This window comes from Etheostoma cragini, chromosome 10 (assembly GCF_013103735.1).
Source record: "Etheostoma cragini isolate CJK2018 chromosome 10, CSU_Ecrag_1.0, whole genome shotgun sequence".
In the NCBI taxonomy this organism is placed as follows: domain Eukaryota; kingdom Metazoa; phylum Chordata; class Actinopteri; order Perciformes; family Percidae; genus Etheostoma; species Etheostoma cragini.
In genome coordinates this window covers 17,479,350-17,499,291 of record NC_048416.1, presented here as the reverse complement: position 1 = coordinate 17,499,291, position 19,942 = coordinate 17,479,350, and the positions used below count along the sequence as shown (strand labels likewise).

The 19,942-nt window shown below is 39.6% G+C and overlaps 1 protein-coding gene across 1 annotated transcript in view; it reads right to left on the bottom strand.

Annotated features, from left to right (window-relative positions):
• Nucleotides 1-19,942, bottom strand: part of mid2 (midline 2) — a 140,034-nt gene that overhangs the window by 99,901 nt on the left and 20,191 nt on the right. Inside the window, exon 2 of the mRNA XM_034883404.1 lies at nucleotides 5,648-5,706. The gene's annotated coding sequence lies outside the window, so the exon portion shown is untranslated. The remainder of the gene's footprint in view (nucleotides 1-5,647; nucleotides 5,707-19,942) is intronic.

Genomic DNA, 19,942 nt, shown 5'->3' with positions numbered 1-19,942 from the left:
TCATTATGTGTTCGACCCGACAGCTTAAACACTAATCTAAAACTTGTTTGTTCATATGTTGCCTGATGGCCTTGCTGTGAAAGACTTAGGCTGACACTGATGCACTGGATCAGTACTCTCTTAGCGCTCTGTAAACATGTTTACCCGTTCACCATAGGATTGTCGCTTGCCACAAGAATTTATTCCCCTCCATTTGCTGCAGTCTCATAACCTGACGCGCCAGATGGTTTGTTACACAGAATCATCTGAGAAACAGTCATTAGAAATTGATCGAAAGGGCAGGCACTTTAAAAGAAATACCTAGCAGGTGATTAGATAACCAATCTGTCTATCACGTCATCCATTGTTCTTTTGAAAGAACTGTCACATCTGACACACACACACACACACACACACACACACACCTAAACCTAAACCTAAACCACGCCCATAGCTGCCAGGAGCTCCTTACTGAACGTGAGTGGACGTAGTTCAGACACAAACACATTACCTGAAGCCTAACATGAGCAATCTTGCGATTCTCACAAAAGGTAAGGGGTCCCACACAGATAGCTCAACAATGCATGGGCCCTACCAATTGTTGGCCTTTAATTTCGAGCATCAGCCATAAAAGTACTTGTGTTGAGCAGACTAAGCTGCATAAATGACTAAATAAATGTCTTTTCATTCAAATTGTTTTGCAATTAATTACCTAAAACCAAAATGAATCTCATTGGACTTTGGAGGACCTTTAAAAGTAATGTACAACCCTGACGTTATCACAGAGTAGAAAATTCCACCTTGATGTACACATTTGTCAAATGAGAATAAAACAAAAACACAAACAATTATTAGTTATTGGGTCTGGGAAAATAATGCAGTGGCATTTCCCGATATTTTCTCATACAGTTGGAGCAGACACCATGAAATAGCTTATAAAGGTGTTGTCAAAACACACACTTTGACCTGTTCTAAAACCTGCACACAGTGCTGTTAAAGTGCTGTTACAGTAACCGTAGCCACATCAAAAAACAGCTTGATTTGAGGTGCTTGCTAAAATGTCTTGAGCCTAAATCTCCTGCTCTACCCTTCCTTATCTTTTCTTCTGTTGTCTTGATTTCCTTTTCCATTTTAACCTATGAAATGCCGACCTCTTCCTCTTTCCTTAACTTTCCCCCCTAAACTGTTCATTAACATATACAGTACCTTAAACCTTTTGCAGCTTTCCTGCTGATTCCCTGATTCAGTGGTTCATTATTGTCTTGACACCTCCTCCTCCTTGCCTCTTGCTTATCCTCCAGCTCATCCTAACTCCCTTCTTCTTCTTTCCCCTTTCATTGCCCTCTCCTCCTCCTCATCACTCAGAAGAACAGCAGAGCTCTTCATCAAGCAGACGTCAGGCCTCTGTCAGAGTCCAGGCCAGACTTAGTGTGATTGATTTTTGGCCCACCTGCGTCTTTCGTAATGACCAACTGTCTGTTGTTTTACTGCCTGCATTGCATCCACTCAGTATCACCTGTCACTGCAGCATCCAGAAGTCAAATCTTTCAGCTTAGACCTGCAGGACATTATCCAGCTTGTCTTCAGTTAAGATATATGTTTGTATACCATAGAACCTGCTCGCCTTTCCTCCAATCACTAAGGAGAAAGCCATCACTGAGTGTTATTTTAAAGAAACAAATCAATTACATTCTGATGGCAAACACAATGTCTCTTTTACGCTTACATTTTTTTCAATTATTCCCAGGCAATGACTTTTCTGAATGAAGCCAATAAATGTGGGTTTGGAATTGAAAGCACAACACTGTGTTTTGATTTGGTCATTTAGCGGCTTGTGAAACAGTTTGGAAGCTGAGGCAGCAGAATATTTTTACTAGAATGAAATGGTAACTCTGGAGAAATGCCACATAATGGAGCACAAGCAGGACATGTTTTCAGTGAGGCAAGCCAACATCATTTCAAGTGGGGACTCAGCACATCCTATTGATTTGTTTGAATAGAAGGAATTTAAAATGTATGCCAAAACAAATTATAACAAATGAATGTCATCTTCTTGTAATATTTGTTTGAGAGAACTTTGATCAATATAACTCAATATAAGAGAGAACAGCTTGCTTCCATTGTAGCAAACTGATAAAACGAATCCAAAATATATGAGGAGCATCAGTCCTGAGTTGATTTGGCACTGAAGCCGAACAAGACATTTCAATTTCACCTTTAGGGATGAAGTTCAATGGATTCTGTTGGGGGCAAATTATGTATCTTCTTCAACAGAACCCAGACCTCAGTGTGGCTCCAAGACATCAGATGATGAAACCATGTCCGGAACACTTTCAAAAACTCCTTCGTGTCCCATGGCGACCTCCAGACAGAGTACGGGTGTATAAGATGAGCTTCAAACTGGAGTGGAGTGGAGTGGAGTGAAAGCGGGGGCATATCACATCCCCTGCACTCACCTGGAAGCCAAGATTCTTTGATCACCTACAGGGGCCAGGTGCAACTTCCGGATCTGGAGCAAGTTAAACTTTCAAGATTTCGCTCTCTCTTTCTCTACTTTCTTTCGCCGTTTCTCAAAATCTTATCTTCACTCTTTTGCACTTACTTCCTTACTTCCTTACTCCCTCTCCTTTCCTTGCCCTCTTTCTCTCCATCTGCCTGGCAGGGACAACTGAGTGCCCATGGAGAGCAGAAATGCAGCAGAAGGCATCTTTGAAAGGGAGCTCTGGCTGCAAACCTTTCATCTAGTGGTATACCTGTCCAAGGCGGGCTGCAGGGTACCTCGGCTGTCAGAAGGCTTACACCAGACCAGAGAGGAGGGATGAGACAAGTGGAGAGGAAGGGAAGAGGAAAGAGAAAAGGGCAAAGAAAACAAATAAAACTAGGCTCTCTGGTATTAATAATCTATTTTTGCCAGGCTAAAAAAGGGAGCAAATGAAGATGAGTAAGAAACAGATATCTGAGGAAAACGGTGGAGAGTAGACAAGGGGGATCAGAAGAGGAGCAGAAAGATGAGAGACAGAGAGACCCTTGTGGCTCATAGAGGCCATTTACAAATCCCAAGCTAATGGGTCTTCCTCCTGCTTTCACCTAAAATATGACCAAGACATAATCTGTCAATCATTGAAAGTGCTTAAATTTGCTTTAAAGTGGCATTCCTACTTTATTGACCAATTCAGAACCTTAGGAAATAAAAAGCAGCTGGCACAAACACACACGGCAATCAACTTGATGATAAAGCCATAAAGTAGAAAACTTTCTTACTCAGGACAGCACCACTTATCACAAATACAGATAGGATTGGACATTAAAAGTTTATCTGACAAGTAACCACGATCAGCTTTGTGGGAAAGTAAGAATCAATAGAGCAGGGGACTGACAGTGACATACCAATCAAACTATGACAGATGTTCCACTTAGCAGCAACTGCAATGTTTAATTTTAAATGAATGTAGCCTACTAGCAGTCTGGCACATATGGGTACTGGAGCACCTACGGTATCGGCGCCTATGCCAATAAGCATAAAGGATCAATAGGTAAAAGAGAAGGGCTTGACAGGGTGCAGACAACCTATTTTGAATTATTGGACATGCTGAAACTGAGCAATTTTTAAAAAAAATTTAAAGGACTGTAAACACAATTTCAAAGTATGTAAGTACTGTCAAATGATTGCTGTTCATTCAAAGCATACACTCAGTGCTGCATGCAACATCACAACTTTGGCAGCGTGCCTGTGTGCATTATCTCAGCATGCCAGTGCTTGGCCAATTGCATCTGCTGCAAAGTATGCCTCCTTGATAGGCAAAAACTGAGTAATTGGAGAGTGTTTGATTTGCCACGACAAGAGGCAGGCAGAAAGTTAATGTGAGTGTGTGTATTGTTGAGTGCCTGTGTGTGCAAAATACTTCAGAAACCTCTCTAAAACAGGGTACATGCTTCTTTTGGTAAGACAAATAATAACTCAAAGCCTGCCATTGACAGCGGCTGTCTATAGCCGTGACGGGCTGTGAGTTTGACAAATGGATTCTCTCATAGCTGTCTACCTGTGTAGGTTCTGCATGGGAAAATCAGGGAGGAATGCCGCAAGGCAGCTCTGTCCTGAGTCATAAATGGCACATCTGGGAACACAGACGAAAATCCTTACCGAGTCAGACTGTCTTGTTATGGCTGACAAAATGTTGCTTACCTCCAATGCGGCAAGCCCTTTCAATTGTCTGTATCACACAACAGAAAATGGGAATTCGTCTTTTAAGTCGGCAGGTATTTAAACAGTAATGTGTTTTAGAGAGGCAACCATTAAACCAAACAATGCCAGCCAACAGGCAGAAGCCTGGCTTCAATTACTTTTAAATGAGCCTCAATTTAGCCAATTTACACTAATTTTCTCCCTCTGTCCCTCCTTCTTTTTGTATCAAAGACAACATTGATCAAGTTTATATTAAATGTAAATGCTTCCCATCGAAGACATACAGTGTTACCATGGGAACCGAACCCCAAGTTCATAAAAAAAAAGATTGTTGTTATTAGGGGACCCCTCTGATGGAATATGTGAAAGCAACAGTGACACCTGGAAAAGCTATAAAACTGCATCTGAAAGCTGCTTCATCTTAATAAAGTGATTATCTATAATAAAGTTGTTTGACTCATTTTTGTAAAAAAATGTATCCAGTAAATATTTATATTTTTTACATTAATTGTTTAAAAAGGTCTCTCCAATAGAAGAGCAAACATAACTGAGGAAAGGTCTAGCTACCAGGGCTATCCTAATGGTTCAATCCATTTCAAGCTACTTTTTACCATCACAGGAGTGTACATAACTTCAATTGTTTATGTGCGAGAACTGCACAGCCACTCAACCTGTATATAATAAAGTCAACAAGCTTTTTCCATACAAACACAGAGAGCTTTGGTAGCGTGATACTCTTTCCCTGAAGGGGGGCTATGTGCTGTAAGCTCTTGTAAGGAGGATATGCACCGGGAAAAACCAGTCGAGCGGTTTTAAAAGACAAGAGGCTGAGGTGGGGGAGCTGACGAGGACCCAGACTACAGCTATACAGTCTAACAAGTGCATTATGTTTCCACTCAATGCAAGGCTCCGTGCGAGGCAAGGTGGCAGCTTTACAAAGCACATCATTTTAGACATGAATGATCGTATCCACTTCTAATCCAGTTATTTAAGTCAGTGGGGCTTTCAGCAGGTTTTGATGAATTACATGTACTTAAAACCTTGTTGGTTTGAATCCTAATCATGATCTTGATCATATCCTCTCTACTTTTCTTTCCTCTATCTCAATTTACAACACAAATTTTTCATCATTTCACACATGCTTCCTACATAATACACATAATTTAAAGCAATAATATGATGTAAAAAATAAAAGAGGATAAGCAACAATCAGAAAAGCGCATCTAATGTTATGGAAACAAAAGATCTACGCATTCATAGATGGTCAAAATGAAGTTGAGGCAGCGCTTCTTTAACCAAACAAAAAAGAAGAGCAAGCATTAGCATAACTAGGTATTGGTCCAAAGGCTAGCCACTTGGCTGGAATGGTAGATAGGTGGTGACAGAGATGTGAGCTGGGGTTGGAGAGGGAGAATCATGGGGAAGGATCCTGCAGAGTGGAGTTAAAAATAGAGCATGGAGTGGAGGAGGGGGGAGGGGACATACCTGTGGGCTTGGAGGCAGCCTAGTTAGCAATGAGCAGCACCACTGTGGACGACGCTGGGCTGGAGAGGGAGACAGAGAGAGATGGTGAGAAAGAGACACACAGAGAGGGAAGATAGAGACAGAAAAGGATGAGAGAAAAGTGAGGTACAAGACAACACATAATGAGCAGATCGGGAGAGAAGGGAAGAGGTTGGTGGGAGGATAATAAGAAAACAAGTCAGCTTAGCATGAAGCCCCATGTTTAAGTAACATATAGACAATTAATTGACAGTAAACTGTGGATGGCAGCAATGACTGGCAATAGTCTGTGATACACGGCATGCTGAACTTGTTGAAATGTTTCCCAAACATGCACACACTGGGTGCTCTATTGTAGGTGCTAGAGGTGGGGATTTCATAAATAATTCTTCAAGTTGAGCCCACATAAAAAAAACACAGCCATATCTAGTAACATATTATGTCATGTCATGTTGCCCACTATTTAAGATAGTCTTTCATAAATAGGACACCCTACTACTTTATTGTTTTTTTCTAATTCAATTTAATATAAAAGATTGATCCTGAAAATATGCAATGTCCCAGCCCATCACTTCCTTGTCAGTACATTCTTTTCTGTTTTAGTCTTCCGTATTAAAGTTTTTTTTTTACGCCTTTTGCGTTTACTTAAGAGTCTACTTTGACTGTTAATCCAGGCTTCCATTCTCAAAAATAAAAGGAAATCATACACACACATTCAAATGCAGTAAAAAAACAAATACACTTTTTATACAGCCTAAGAAGATTTATTTACCACTTCTGGCGTGTTACACTTCATAGAATTGAAGCAGTATCGGTCCTCGGAGAGGCTACAGGTAAATAGCGATTCCAGCAGGCAGCCAAACAGAGGTAACAGCAGGCTGTCAACAGAAGAAGTCCCACCATGGACAATCAGAGCATTGTTTACTCCAGGGCCAGCAGGTGCTGTGTTTTTTTGCTTTTTTGTAAGAGTGAAATAATCGGGGAAAACAGAACACACAGCCCATCATTTGGGTCCTAATAAGCTATTGTTCGCAACCAGCTCAGGAGGGATTCCTGTGATTCATCCACGACTGACAAGAGAAGAAGAGTTGGCAAGAGAGACTGCACTGAGAAGCGGTGTTGAAAATACCTCCAGATTTGAAAGTATCAAACCTGAATCCTGGGGATTTTGTAGTGTTTAGTAAAGACTAAGAACATAGCTATGCTTGAGCTTTTTAATGCTCCTGCATGTCAAATGTTTGGTTGCTTTGATATCACTCTGATAATGTAGATCACTCAATTCTTTTAGGTTTATTTGCTGCAATCTGGATAATTAATTATGCTTCAAATCGCTCTGAAAGCATTAATTAACTTTCAATACAGCTCATTATTTAGCATATAAACTAATTCCCATGAGATGTGCTAACACAACCATGGTTAATTACGGGCGACGTGGCTGCATGCTGCTCCTCTGGTTGTCCACCATTACTGTCTTTTAATCATTCATGTGCATCAATGTGCCACAATTCACCATAATGATAATAATTAATAAGAAAGAATAAGCAAAGAACAAGCCTGTCAATTGATTACAAAGTGGTTCAACAAGTTTTAATCTCCTTTGAATGCCATGTAAGTCAGTAGTCTCTCTATCACACACATAAGAAATGAATAGAAAGAGAGCAAATACCATTAAATGCATTCAAATATGCAGTTTGTACCAATAGGAAAAAAAAGTATTTTTAATAGTTGATAGCAACAGGGATATGGGGATCTATATGAATGTACTGTTAATGATTTTTCTTAATTTTTTTAATTTTGTTTCCTGAGTTCTAAGCTTTAGACAAACATCATTCTGATAAACAGTTATCGGTGGCACTATACTAATTCTTACTAGCTCTTGATGTTAGTGTCAATTAATGTCTAATATCTCAATGCAAATGTGAGATTAGTGTCTGTAGCAGCTGCTATTGCTACATTATGACAACTGAGCATGGTCTATTTAAGCTGTCATGTCAATTAGCAGTTACAAACAGAAAAAAACAATCACCCAGTAATGCACAACACATCTTACAGCCTTCCTGAGATGACATGAATTAAAAGAATACAACATGTGTTTCTACCTTGCAAACACCTTTAGTATACAGAACTTGGTGACAACATTTACAGTAGTTTTAGTTTTGTCTTTGAGAATTATGACTGTGCTTTTTTTAATGACTAGGTTCCAAGTTTTACATTAACTTCTATAAAAAAAAAACATAAAATGGTCTGATGTCAAATAAAGCCCTGAAGTCTAGTAACATTCAACGTTTAATTTCAAAATATCCAAACTGATACTGACAATCCAACCTTGAATTTCTGAGCACATTTCTTTGTTTGGTAATGTATTTTTCATATTCCCTAGATGCTGGGCAACAGTGTGCTATTCTACTATACCAGACTGTGTCAGTGGAATACTTTTCCAGAAAAACAGTAAAACTCAAGTTTTAGGTCATCATCACCTCCCTCAACAGAACAGAATGAAATCCTAGATTTTAGCAAGGGAATGCCTGTAATAACTCACATGCCAAAAATGTCCATTAAAGACCCTTTCACACATGCACTACACTTCTGAACTTATCTAAGCATTACCGGATGAGCTATACGTGAGAACCCAAATGTCCAAATCAGTTGGACCAGACCTTGACCTGCCTGCTCCTTTGTGCAAACTCTGTGTAATGTCCAACTGAGCCTGTGGTAATATACCAGGTCACTGTCCAGAGAATTCACAATGAGCGAGTGGGCATGTTTCTGTTTTTTAAAGATTATTTTCTGGGCATTTATAGGCCTTTATTGACAGGACATTGCCCTTTGCTGCATTGACATGCAGCAGAGGGCCCCAGGTCTGAGTCAAACCCTGGCCCTCTGCGTCGAGGAGTATACTATCAAGGAGTATAAATGGGTGCCCGTTCTACCAACTGAGCTATCCGAGCACCCACAAAGACGGCAAACACAAAGACGGCCATGAAAATGAGAGACTATGAGATTCAGGCCGATTGTCAGACAAATTCAAAGAGAGACAAGAGACCAAATTACAAAACCAGCTACATGACCGCTATGTATTCCGAGTCTCCTGCATCCTTCACGCTCTACTCAGGAGCCACCCCTCGCCCAGACCAAATGTATAAAACCAAGAGTTTTTTCCAGTAAGTGTTAACGCGGCTTACACAGACAATATTTACTGTTGTGTTTTATATCTGTGAAAAAGAGATTTCGGGCAATGTGATGACCTGATTCTCCCGTCATTGTCCTGGGTTCATCTGAAAAAAATGGCTAAATATAGGGCAAGCCCACCTTTACCAATTTGATCAAAGATTGCCATCACTGCAATGTCAGAACTGGACCCAGGTTAAATGGGACATGATCAAAATATTTATGAGAAACCCTCTCTACTTTACAATCTATATGGTAATTTAAAGTAACTCCTGGAATGCATTACTGATTGATGACTTCAATCCATATACTGTTTATCTGGGCCCACATGTCCCTCTCCCTAACAATGGCTTCAGGCTCCTCAAGGCAGATGAGATAAATACTTCGTGGGTCTACCCCAGGATCCTCTACCTGTCAGACGCGCCAGGAAAACCTCCAAAGGGTGCTCAGGAGGCATCCTGATCAGAAGGCCAAACCACTTCAACTGGAAGTTGAAGGCAAAGTGCCCCAGTGTGTGCTGGAGGTTACGTCTGATAACGAAAACAGAACAACATCATCTGCAAAGAGCAAGAAAGGGATTCAGAGGTCCCCAAACCAGACACTCTCTTGCCCCTGGGTGCGCCTTGAGATCTTGTCCATGAAGATCCAAAAGCAAATTGGTGACAAAAGACAACCCTGGCTGAACACAACACCCAATAACTTATTGCAGAGGATACAGACACAGCTCTCACTTCGGTTATATAAGGAACTAATGGATTGTATACCCCAGAGCCCTCACAGGACCCCACAAGACATCCCCTAAACATCACAGACTGATGGATTGGTGACATCTAACAAACAACGTAAAAAGTAAATTTAACATTTATTCCTTGCAGTTTTTTACCAAAGGAATCTCTTCCCTCTGAATGGAACATTTGGAGCCTCTGAACAGGTGTGGCAGTGAAAACCCGGGGTCAGCACATCATTAGGGCTGGTGATGCCAAAGAGTTCCCTGTGACTTCATAGGAAAATACTGCGTGTAACTTGGAAACAGGTTGTCATCAACTTGTGAACAACATAGCATCAGGGCTTTCCACACATTTATCTCTCCCTACTTCCACTTGCTTTTCTCTCCCTTTTTTACTATAGTTTATATATATATATATATATATATATATATATATATATATATATATATATATATATATATATATATATATATATATATATATATATATATATATATATATATATATATATATATATATATATATATATATATATATGTAAAAGACAGACTGTGATTTCACTTTGATGAGAGTAGCCTGTACCATCAAGACATCACAGTTCAGCTTTAGGATACATTTGTTTCTTTACCTGCTGAGAAAAACTTTAGAGACAAAAGTGGATGAATAAGATAATTAGAAGCGTAGCATTAGACACAAAGTGAAGGGATTCAGGCGGTCAAAAGCTCAGATGTTAATAACTGAGGCGATAATAATAATGCACATTTTCTTCTACATCTTGTTTTGCATAATTTTTTCAAAGGTTATACTCAAAGTTCCCCAACCCCACTTGCAGTCTGGCTCAAAAAATAAAACGCTAAATTGGTGTCAGAAAATGTATGTTTTTTTATTCAAAGCAGCCTCTACTTTTGGTTGTCTAACCAATTGTGTCTGGAGGAATATACAGCTATCTGTGCAAACTAAAGTTAGATTGTACAAAGCATGTGTACTGAGTATACTCCTATGTGGATCTGAAACCTGGCCTACATATCTCCCCCAAGAGAGTAGAATCAGTGCTTTCCACACAAGAAACCTGCAGTTTTTATTGGAAAGGCCTTTGAGGACTAGATGACAAATGAAGAACTGTTCACTATCACAAATTCTGAACCCCTGTCTTCGAGGATGAAATTTAATCTTCTGAGATGGGCAGGCCATGTCAACAGAATGCCACAATCTCACATTCCCCACTCAGTACTACATGGAGTAATGGAGGAGTGAACTCGGCATACGGGTAGACCTAAACTGCACTTCAAGGACGTGTTAAAGAGAGATCTCATATGCTTTGATAGAAAACCTGAGAGCTAGACAACATTGTCACGGAATTATGACCAACGAACAAGCCTCTGCCATGGTAGAGCATTTGACCAAGATAGGAACCTAGAGAAACTGAGGGAGAGATATCTTTGCTCAGCTAACAATAATTAATATGTGATGTGTGAAAAGTGCCACGCATTGCCATTCATGACAGAAGCATGCCAAGAGAGAAGAGTAGATTGTGAGAAAGATAAAGCGATCCTTGTGTGAGCAACATGTGTTGAGCAGCAACAAGCCTCTGATGTGGATAAACGGCGCTTCTGACCACAATCTGGTTTGGCAAACAGATAAGACATTACCATAAAATTTCAAGAGCGTGTTTGTAAATGAGATTTCTCTGATCCAGAGAATCTGTGTATTTTAACATGTTTTATCAAGTTAAGTCAGGTTTATTCATAGAGTCCATGGTGAAAGAATATATCTTTATGGACTAAGCACAAGCCTAAATCCATTTAGAGAGACTAGTCAACAGACACTTTATAGCCCTGATTGTGTAATATATATATGAAAAGTCAGCTAAGCATCTTTTTTCTTCTCCAGTACTCACAACCACAATTTCCTGCTGGTGGCCACTGGGATCTGCCCAGTACATCCACAATCCTCTACTGTTGGCTACTCTGCAGCAGCACAAATTGCACAAATGCACCGTGACATTAGCTGTCTCACGTTTTCCAAACCACAATCTTCTAGCTGCTGAAGGGGCTTGACGTGACCACTCTCTAGTCTACTTAATACTTGACAAATACCATCCAATATTCCACCAACACCCTATCTGTCTTGATCAAATTATAATGACTCCGTTCTCAAGGCCATCACAAATCAACTATTAAAATGCCAAAAGGGAGTATCACGCACAGATAAATGTCAGTGGTAAAATGCACACAAGCTAATGAGTTTTGAACAGCGCTGACACAGTTTGGCTCAAATAAAAACACAAAGGACAAGGGATGACTAGTTCACTATATTCAATTATCTGGCCTGAACAAAGGCAGGCTGCTGTGCTCAGTCAAGTCAACCTCCGGTGGGGCATCTTGCATTTTTAAGAGAGTAAATTAACTGTCAAGGCTTTGCTGGAACAGAACCGACAAAAAGCTACAAACATTATCAATATTCCTCAAGATAAGCACTTTTGTGACCTTATATCTTTAGTTCACCACCAACTTTGCATTTGGTTGATATCAAATAATAATGCTGGTCGCGTCTTTGTTTTTAATGACACAATGTCAAAAGTTAGAAATAGTTTTGGTAAACAAAACTTTTTAAGTCTTTGGGTGAGCGCTTTATGAGGAAGGGCGTTGGTTGCCTCATCCAGAATTAGCTCAGCGCGCACACACACACACACACACACACACACACACACACACACACACGTCTGTGCTCATTATCAGCTACACCACAACACACAAGAGTCACTTTGTATCGCCAGGGAAACTCACACATCCTTGGCGCGTTTCCTGGTATGACCTCAGCATTTATTCCCAGCGTGAGAAAAGCAGTAACAAGTCTTTTTTTTTTAAAACCACTACACAATTTAGTGTTTTGGTGATTTGCGGCATTTTGTCACTATTTCATGGAATTACAAACTACATGTTATAACAACAATTAGCAGGTGGAATAGTCCTATGTTTCCTGCTGGCATGAATAGATATGACTGACATTAGCATGGTCCCAATTTAATCACAGAATTTTATGTTTTTTTTAAAGAGAAAATGCTTAAATGCAAGTACAGGACATCTCCTCTGTCTTGTCTTGACACTAACAACACTCACATACATACTATCATGAGCAATGGTGACTGAATTTATGGGCTTATATTAATGCAATGCAATGTGCTGAAGTGATTGTTGGGTTCTCATACAGCCGGATGAATTACCTTTAGAGAGTGATTTACAAGCCGCTAGAGCCTAATTTTCTTTGGAACCGAAGATGAAATTTAGAAAAAGTTATTTATATGCGTCTGAGAACGCATGAAAAAGGATCTGTGTTATAGCTGCAGTAACACGCATTGCTGATGGTCAGCATCTCATCCTGTGCAATTTTGAAAATGTGGCACCGCATGTGAGTGAGCACATGGCAATTAATTTTGACGTTAGCACTAAATTACATAACTAGTTTAGCATTATGAAATTAATGAGATGGACTCAGTGATTTAATGAACTTGGACTGTGGTGTGCACTTGTGGCTCCTAACCAAGCTCTCTGTAACAGGGCTCCAGCTCCGACCGGGTCTCAGTCCCGTATGTAGACTGTTCAATAAGGCTGAACCTCTCACCTTAATGACTGTCGAGTTTTTCTTCAGTCGGATGCACTTTTAATTATAAGCTCCAAAGCTCTCTGTAGCATCTGTACTCAGGGGAGAGGGCTTGCCTTTTAACTAAGAACCTCCAACTTTCAGAGTTGGGTCAAAGTCAGGCTCAAAATCTGTTAGCATTGCTGTATTCAACACTTTTGTAATGTTGTCTTTTGCCTGGTTACTCTCCTGCACAGCCGCTGAGCTGGTGTTTATTTTATTAGCAGCAAAGTGCCCTGACAAAGCCAACAACTATGACATATGACAAGTAATGATTGCCTTGATCTAAATTAATTTTTTTAATTTGTTTTAGAAGAATTCCCAATTTAGGTTTCTGTACAAACACTATTAGTAATAATGAGAAAACACTCACACACCATATGTGTTATTCTGTCTTAGAGCAGTACAGAATGACTTTGAGGAGTCAGTTGGAGAGCAGTTTCAACGCTAAATTGGATCTAAACAAGCTTCACAAACACACTACCTCCACCACTGCTTATCTTACTGCATAGGCACACGTCTGTGCTGTACCTTCTTCAACAATCAGATAATAATACATGTGACAGATTGTATCAGAATCTAATGCGTTAGTCATGTGTAGAGGACCTCCTTGGAACAAACAGAAGCCTAATCAGGCTCAAACAGAGTGTTGTTTTTCACCCACCGCAGAATGTGCATATTCCGCCTATTTCTGTGTTTCACCCAAACAGACAGCAACAATAGCTTACTACCAAGCAGCTGTTCTTCTCTCCCTTCTGGATCTCTCACTGGGGCATCATTATTGCAGAGTACATTTTCTTCCATCAGCTTTTGAATCAAGCATCAATGCTTTTCCAATTAGTCTAATTTCAACAGGCATGCTACTTAATGCACAAAAGTAATTCCGTAAACAATTATTGTAATAACTTTATCTATAAAGCCCCTTGGAAACAGATTTTTTCAAACTGCTTTGACAGACGAAACAAGGCAAAAGCAGGATATCCAGAGGTCAATATAACAACAGAGAGCTAACAATGTGGCTCAACAATAGCAAGATAACCTTTGTGTAAATGGTAACAAGAAGACAAAGGACAGAAAACATAGTAAAGACGAATAAAAAAACTATAAAAAACATGAGAAAATAAAAATATGCTAATAAAAAAGGGTAAAAGCAATACAATTCATTTGAATAAAACAAATAAAAAGCAATAAAAAATGAAAAGATAAAAAGAGACAGCATCACATAAAAGCATGTCTACAAAAAATCTCTCTAGGCAGGTTGTTCCAAAGTCAAAGGGCCCTGATGGCAAAATCACGGTCACGCTTAGCTTTAAGTCTCGACTTAACCGAAGATCTGGAGACCCACCTAAAGATCTAAGGCTGCCAACTGGCTCAAACAGGGTCAATAGCTCCGCTACTATAGCTTGGAGCCAGACACAGACATGCTTTAAAAGTGATCAGTAAAATCTTAAAATCATTTCTAAATCAAACAGAGAACCAGTGGAGAGAAGCCAGGAGGTGTGTGATGTGATGTTGTCTGTTAGAACCACTGAGAAGCCTAGCTGCTGCGTTCTGAACTAGTTTGAGGCAAGAGAGTGGTTTGGTTGATGCAAGAAAAGAAGGGAGTTACAGTAGCTGAGTAGTAGATCAGAACATGAATCACTTTTCCAGGTCAGAGTGTGAATTATAAATCCATATTATTTAAGAACATCACATAAAGATACATTGTAATACTTCTTTTTCTTTAAATAACTGTCCAATGTATCCATGTTATGTGAATGCTGATGGCCTGTTTGTCTTATTACATTGTTTGTGGCGGGTTCCACCGTTCCTGTGCAACAGTGAAGTAGATGTCACAGAGATGTAAAGAAATGTTTATAGTAAGAGTTATTCCACGATGTAAGTCGAGTGCAGATTTGAGTTGTGCATTCGCCACTTTGCGACGAGTAAAGATGTGAGTAGTACAAGTAGTCTACAAAATGCTAACGAGAGACTTCTGTAATGTCAGTGCAGTAAAAATGGACCTACTTAACATAGTTTTTTAACTGATGGCTACAAGGTAGCAATCCAACCCAACAAAAGCTGTCAGTTGAATGGCGTTTTGAGCTGATGTTAGCAATCAAGCAATCCTCCATAGCTAAAACGGTTTTGAAATGATTTCCATCTTCTGTTATTGTTTGTAATGAGAAAAATGTGTTATTTCATGAATTTTACAAATTTCAGTATGACACGTTACGCCATAAACCATTTAAATCTGACCATGCTCAACTCAAATCTGCACTCAACTTTCATTGGGCAGTGACAACAAGCAAGACAGTTCCAGTGAAAACGGCTGCACACTTGCTGCTAACAATTAGTAATGGTTGTACCAGTTGGTAGTGTTTGATTATCTTATTTAATTATTTGTGTTTTTATGTTATAAGGCTATTATTACTTCCCAGACTCTTGATTTGGTGAACCAATCTCAGTGTCTTATCAAAACTGTCTTCCTCTGTGCTTTGATCTTTCAAGCCTGTAAAATGCCATTTTAAACAACTTTTTATTCTTGTAACAATCTGGTAGCTAAGTCACTTTTTGTCAGCAGGCTGCAAATCCTCTTAAATCATCAGTGTCAGTGACTTAAACCTGCAAAAAAGTTAAAAACACTTTCATTCTTTCATTCATTCAATGAGTCTTTACACTTATATTACGTTTTTAACCATGGTAAAGACTCAAAGAAAAAAACTAAAACAAAGCTTGCATTTTCTTATTAAATTTACCTCAGAACTGTAATCTTTACTTTTATTTATCAAACTAAATCTAAATAAATGGTTCAGTGTAATTCTGAACCTGCATGGTTAAACTGGCAGCACCACAAATGTTAAGCAGATAATCTTGCTGGATCAGCTAATGATTTATTTAGCAGGTAACCCAGCTGGATCTGCATCTTTGAGCTACTGGCTGTCCTCTACTCCTTTGTCGGATAATAATTGAGACAGAGCCTATATAGTCAGATACCACTCAGAGCTGTGCATTACGCAACAGCCTTGATAACTGCTGGGCCGCAGAACTATAGCATGTTTTCATATAGTATCTCTCAGAAGAAATGCCATTGGCTGATCATCCACACATGTCACATGTCGCCATATCAAAAACACTTTTGTATCACAATGTAAAAATTATCACATGTAAATGTAGTGTGAAATGATTCATTGTTTATATTCTGCAGTAAGGGAGCAAACAGCTCTAGGGAACAGTAGCTCGTCACAGATGAAAGCATAGCCTGAACTCAACATGCTAACATTGGCTGGGTTCTATTACATTATTAATAAGCTTCATATTTGCAAAGGACATTTTTTGATGTGCAAGGCAGACTTTGCGCAGCAGAATATATCACCACTTTCTAATCTTTGACTAACTCCAGTGTGTGTGTGCGCTATTTAAAAAAAAAGCTGATGACACATCAGGGAGCCATGATTACACTGAGAATGAGACTCATAATTGGGCAAAGATGACTTCTGGATGGACAGTTTTCTAATATTAGTTAAAGAGATGAAGAGTGACCCAGATTTTCCATCAAGTGCGTCTGTGCTGCATTTGGCTGTGTTCTGGTTTTGTTCCGTCCTCCGCCACACGCCAAACCACACCAAAAGCTTCTCAGGAGTGTCTTGCTGCCCGACACGCAGATTCTACATGTGCTTTACAGAACAACCACATGTTTATTACTAACTAGAATAATAACTACTAACTAGTAACTAGAATCTACATTTCACTTCAAGCACTCCTGAAATTGAACTCTATGCTTCCCCTTTTTTGGCATTTTCCTTGTAAAAAAGCCCTGTGATTTCACTTATGTTTTATACTTTATGATATTTGGGCGTGGCTTCTGGTAAACTGACTGGATACTCAACCTGCCGTGTATCTTTAGCGGAAAGGAGTGCCACTTTGCGTACGCTTCTGGGATGCATCTTGGTGGAATATCAAGCATTGACTTAAATTTCCCGTGGAACGCAGGGCAGATGCACCTGGTAGAAAAAAGTGATTAAGGTACAGATCCATTTTTGCAAAAGGACTGAAGCATTGTGTCACAGTGTTATGCATCCATGGCTGATGCTCCGCGCCCCTGACATGAAGCTGACTGAATGAACGGATCAGGTGGGTTTGGCTGCTCGAGAATTTCAAGCCACTGTCATGGCGGCTCAGACAAAATATGATCTCATATTTTACCAAAATAGTTCCCTGAAACGTGTTTCTAAAAACATTTTAAGCGAGAAATAGGCCATACAGTTGCTGAATCTGTCTTAATTTCAGATCAACAAAGGTCAGTTTGAAAGATTTTTGTCTACTTCTACTGGATAGTCACATTCAGTTCCACAAAGATGGGCATTGGACAGCTTTTTCACGTGCAGCATTTTTTCTAATGCAGTGCCCCTTTACCTGAAAGCTTTGCGTGCACAGTGAAGTACCTTGACGTCACCCATAAAGAATAAAGGAATAAAGTGGAGCGCAGTGCAACAGAAGCAGAAGCATCACACGGACAAATAGATCATCACTGTGAGTTTAGGAGGATGGAAATATTCTTAAAGGGAAACAATAGAGGAAAAGGTGGAACATGATAGACAGCTCTATCTCTACTATATATATATATATATATATATATATATCTACATATAGATATATATATAGATAGATATCTATCTATATATATATATATATATATATATATATATATAATATCTATCTATCGATCTATCGATCGATAGATAGATAGATAGATAGATAGATAGACATTTGGTTTGTGTTTAGTTGGATCGTCATTTATTTTACAACAGGACAATGACCCCAAACACACCTCCAGGCTGTGTAAGGGCTATTTGACCAAGAATGAGAGTGATGGAGTGCTGCGCCTCCACAGTCACCAGACCTGAACCCAATCAAGATGGTTTGGGTGGAGCTGGACCGCAGAGTGAAGGCAAAAGGGACAACAAGTGCTAAGCATCTCTGGGAACTCCTTCAAGGCTGTTGGAAATCCATTTCAGGTGACTACCTCTTGAAGCTCATCAAGAGAATGCCAAGAATGTGCAAAGCAGTAATCAGAGCAAAGGGTGGGCACTTTGAAGAAACTAGAATATAAGACATGTTTTCAGTTATTTCACACTTTTTTGTTAAGTATATAATTCCATGTGTTCATTCATAGTTTTAAAGCCTTCAGTGATAATCTACAATGTAAATAGTCATGAAAATAAAGAAAACGCATTGAATGAGAAGGTGTGTCCAAACTATTTGGCCTAAACCGATGCCAAACACACTACCAGAAGGAGAAGTGTGCTGAGTGGGAGTCATTAAATTGCTTCTGCAGTGCTTCCTGCAGCTTCTGTTTTGCTCTGTTCTTGCTCTACTGTCTTCCTCTGTGCCATCTAAATATTTAATATGTAGCCTGATGTTGTGTTAGGGATGTGTCCCACTCTTTGATCAGGCAGACTGTTATTGATTTGTTACTGCAGCAGAGTAAGGCATTGACTGTGTCATCCCACAGGAAGAGGCGATGAAGACAGGCTTACTGAAGAAAGACAAATCCATAAGTAAAGCCTCATTAGCTTGTCTTTTACGGTTTTATCAATCATTAAAAGGCACAATACAGTGCAGTCCCACTATTACATACCATTGCCACCAGTTAAATGAATGTTGCTTTGATTTGTGTGTACATGCTTATGTAATTGGCGTTCCAGTCTCACGCCAACTGTTACTGTAAATAGCTTCTTGTATGTTTCTTGTGAGATGCACTGTTTATTTTACAGGTTAGTTTAACATCCTGTAGTGTGCATCTTGAAGTGCTCTTTGGAAAATGTATAAATCAAATAGCAAATGCAGCAGTAATAATAAGGACAATTTTCTGTCAGACTCTGGGAAGCTGAGCTGTAAACTACATAACTGTATCACCTCTTGTGGCTGATACATTCTACTGAGCCAAAACCCAGCGTTGCTCTTTGATGTTCAAACTGCGGTCCTGCACAGCAAGGAAAAAAAGTGTTCTAAAACGGGCCCTAAAATCTGCGAGTGAGAGGAAATGTTGCCGCTGCCATAATCCTATGGGGATCGTTTACATTTGATCACCACGCATGAATATGAATGCTGTTCTGCATGTCCTGGAAAAATCCCCCCAAGTTACAGTCACTCGCTGGTGTAGGGGGGACTGATTTTCTGCACTTCTTTTGAAATATGACAGCTATTCAAGCAACTTACACCAACCTCAAAAAACGGCACACAGTCACAAGTGGCACACATTTAAATGCACTGGGTGTTGATGCAAAAAACAGCACAAGGGAGACAAAAAAAAAGAGAGATTTAAAAGCTACGGCAATGCCAACTAATGTTTGAACATGTTTTCAGGCTCATATCAGTGTAACTTCTCCTCTTTACCCATGGGCACGCAGCCTGTGAAGGGTCACGATGAGGCATTGGAGTCTTGTGGTGGAGGAAAATAGTAAGGCCAAGCAGTGCGGACATGTAGGTAGAAAGAAAATGTGACACTAGCACAAGGAAAGAGAAAGACAGCATGTAGACGATGATGCACATCATAATGCTTTGGATAATTCCATCAAGTGTAATTCAAGTGTAAAACGCAACCTGAACTTCTGCACAAGATCGGAAAGTAATGTTTAAACTAGTTTTTAAATTAGCTGTAATCGTGAGTTATGGTTTTGGGATATACAGTGGGTACGGAAAGTATTCAGACCCCTTTAAATTTTTCACTCTTTGTTTCATTGCAGCCATTTCCCAAAAA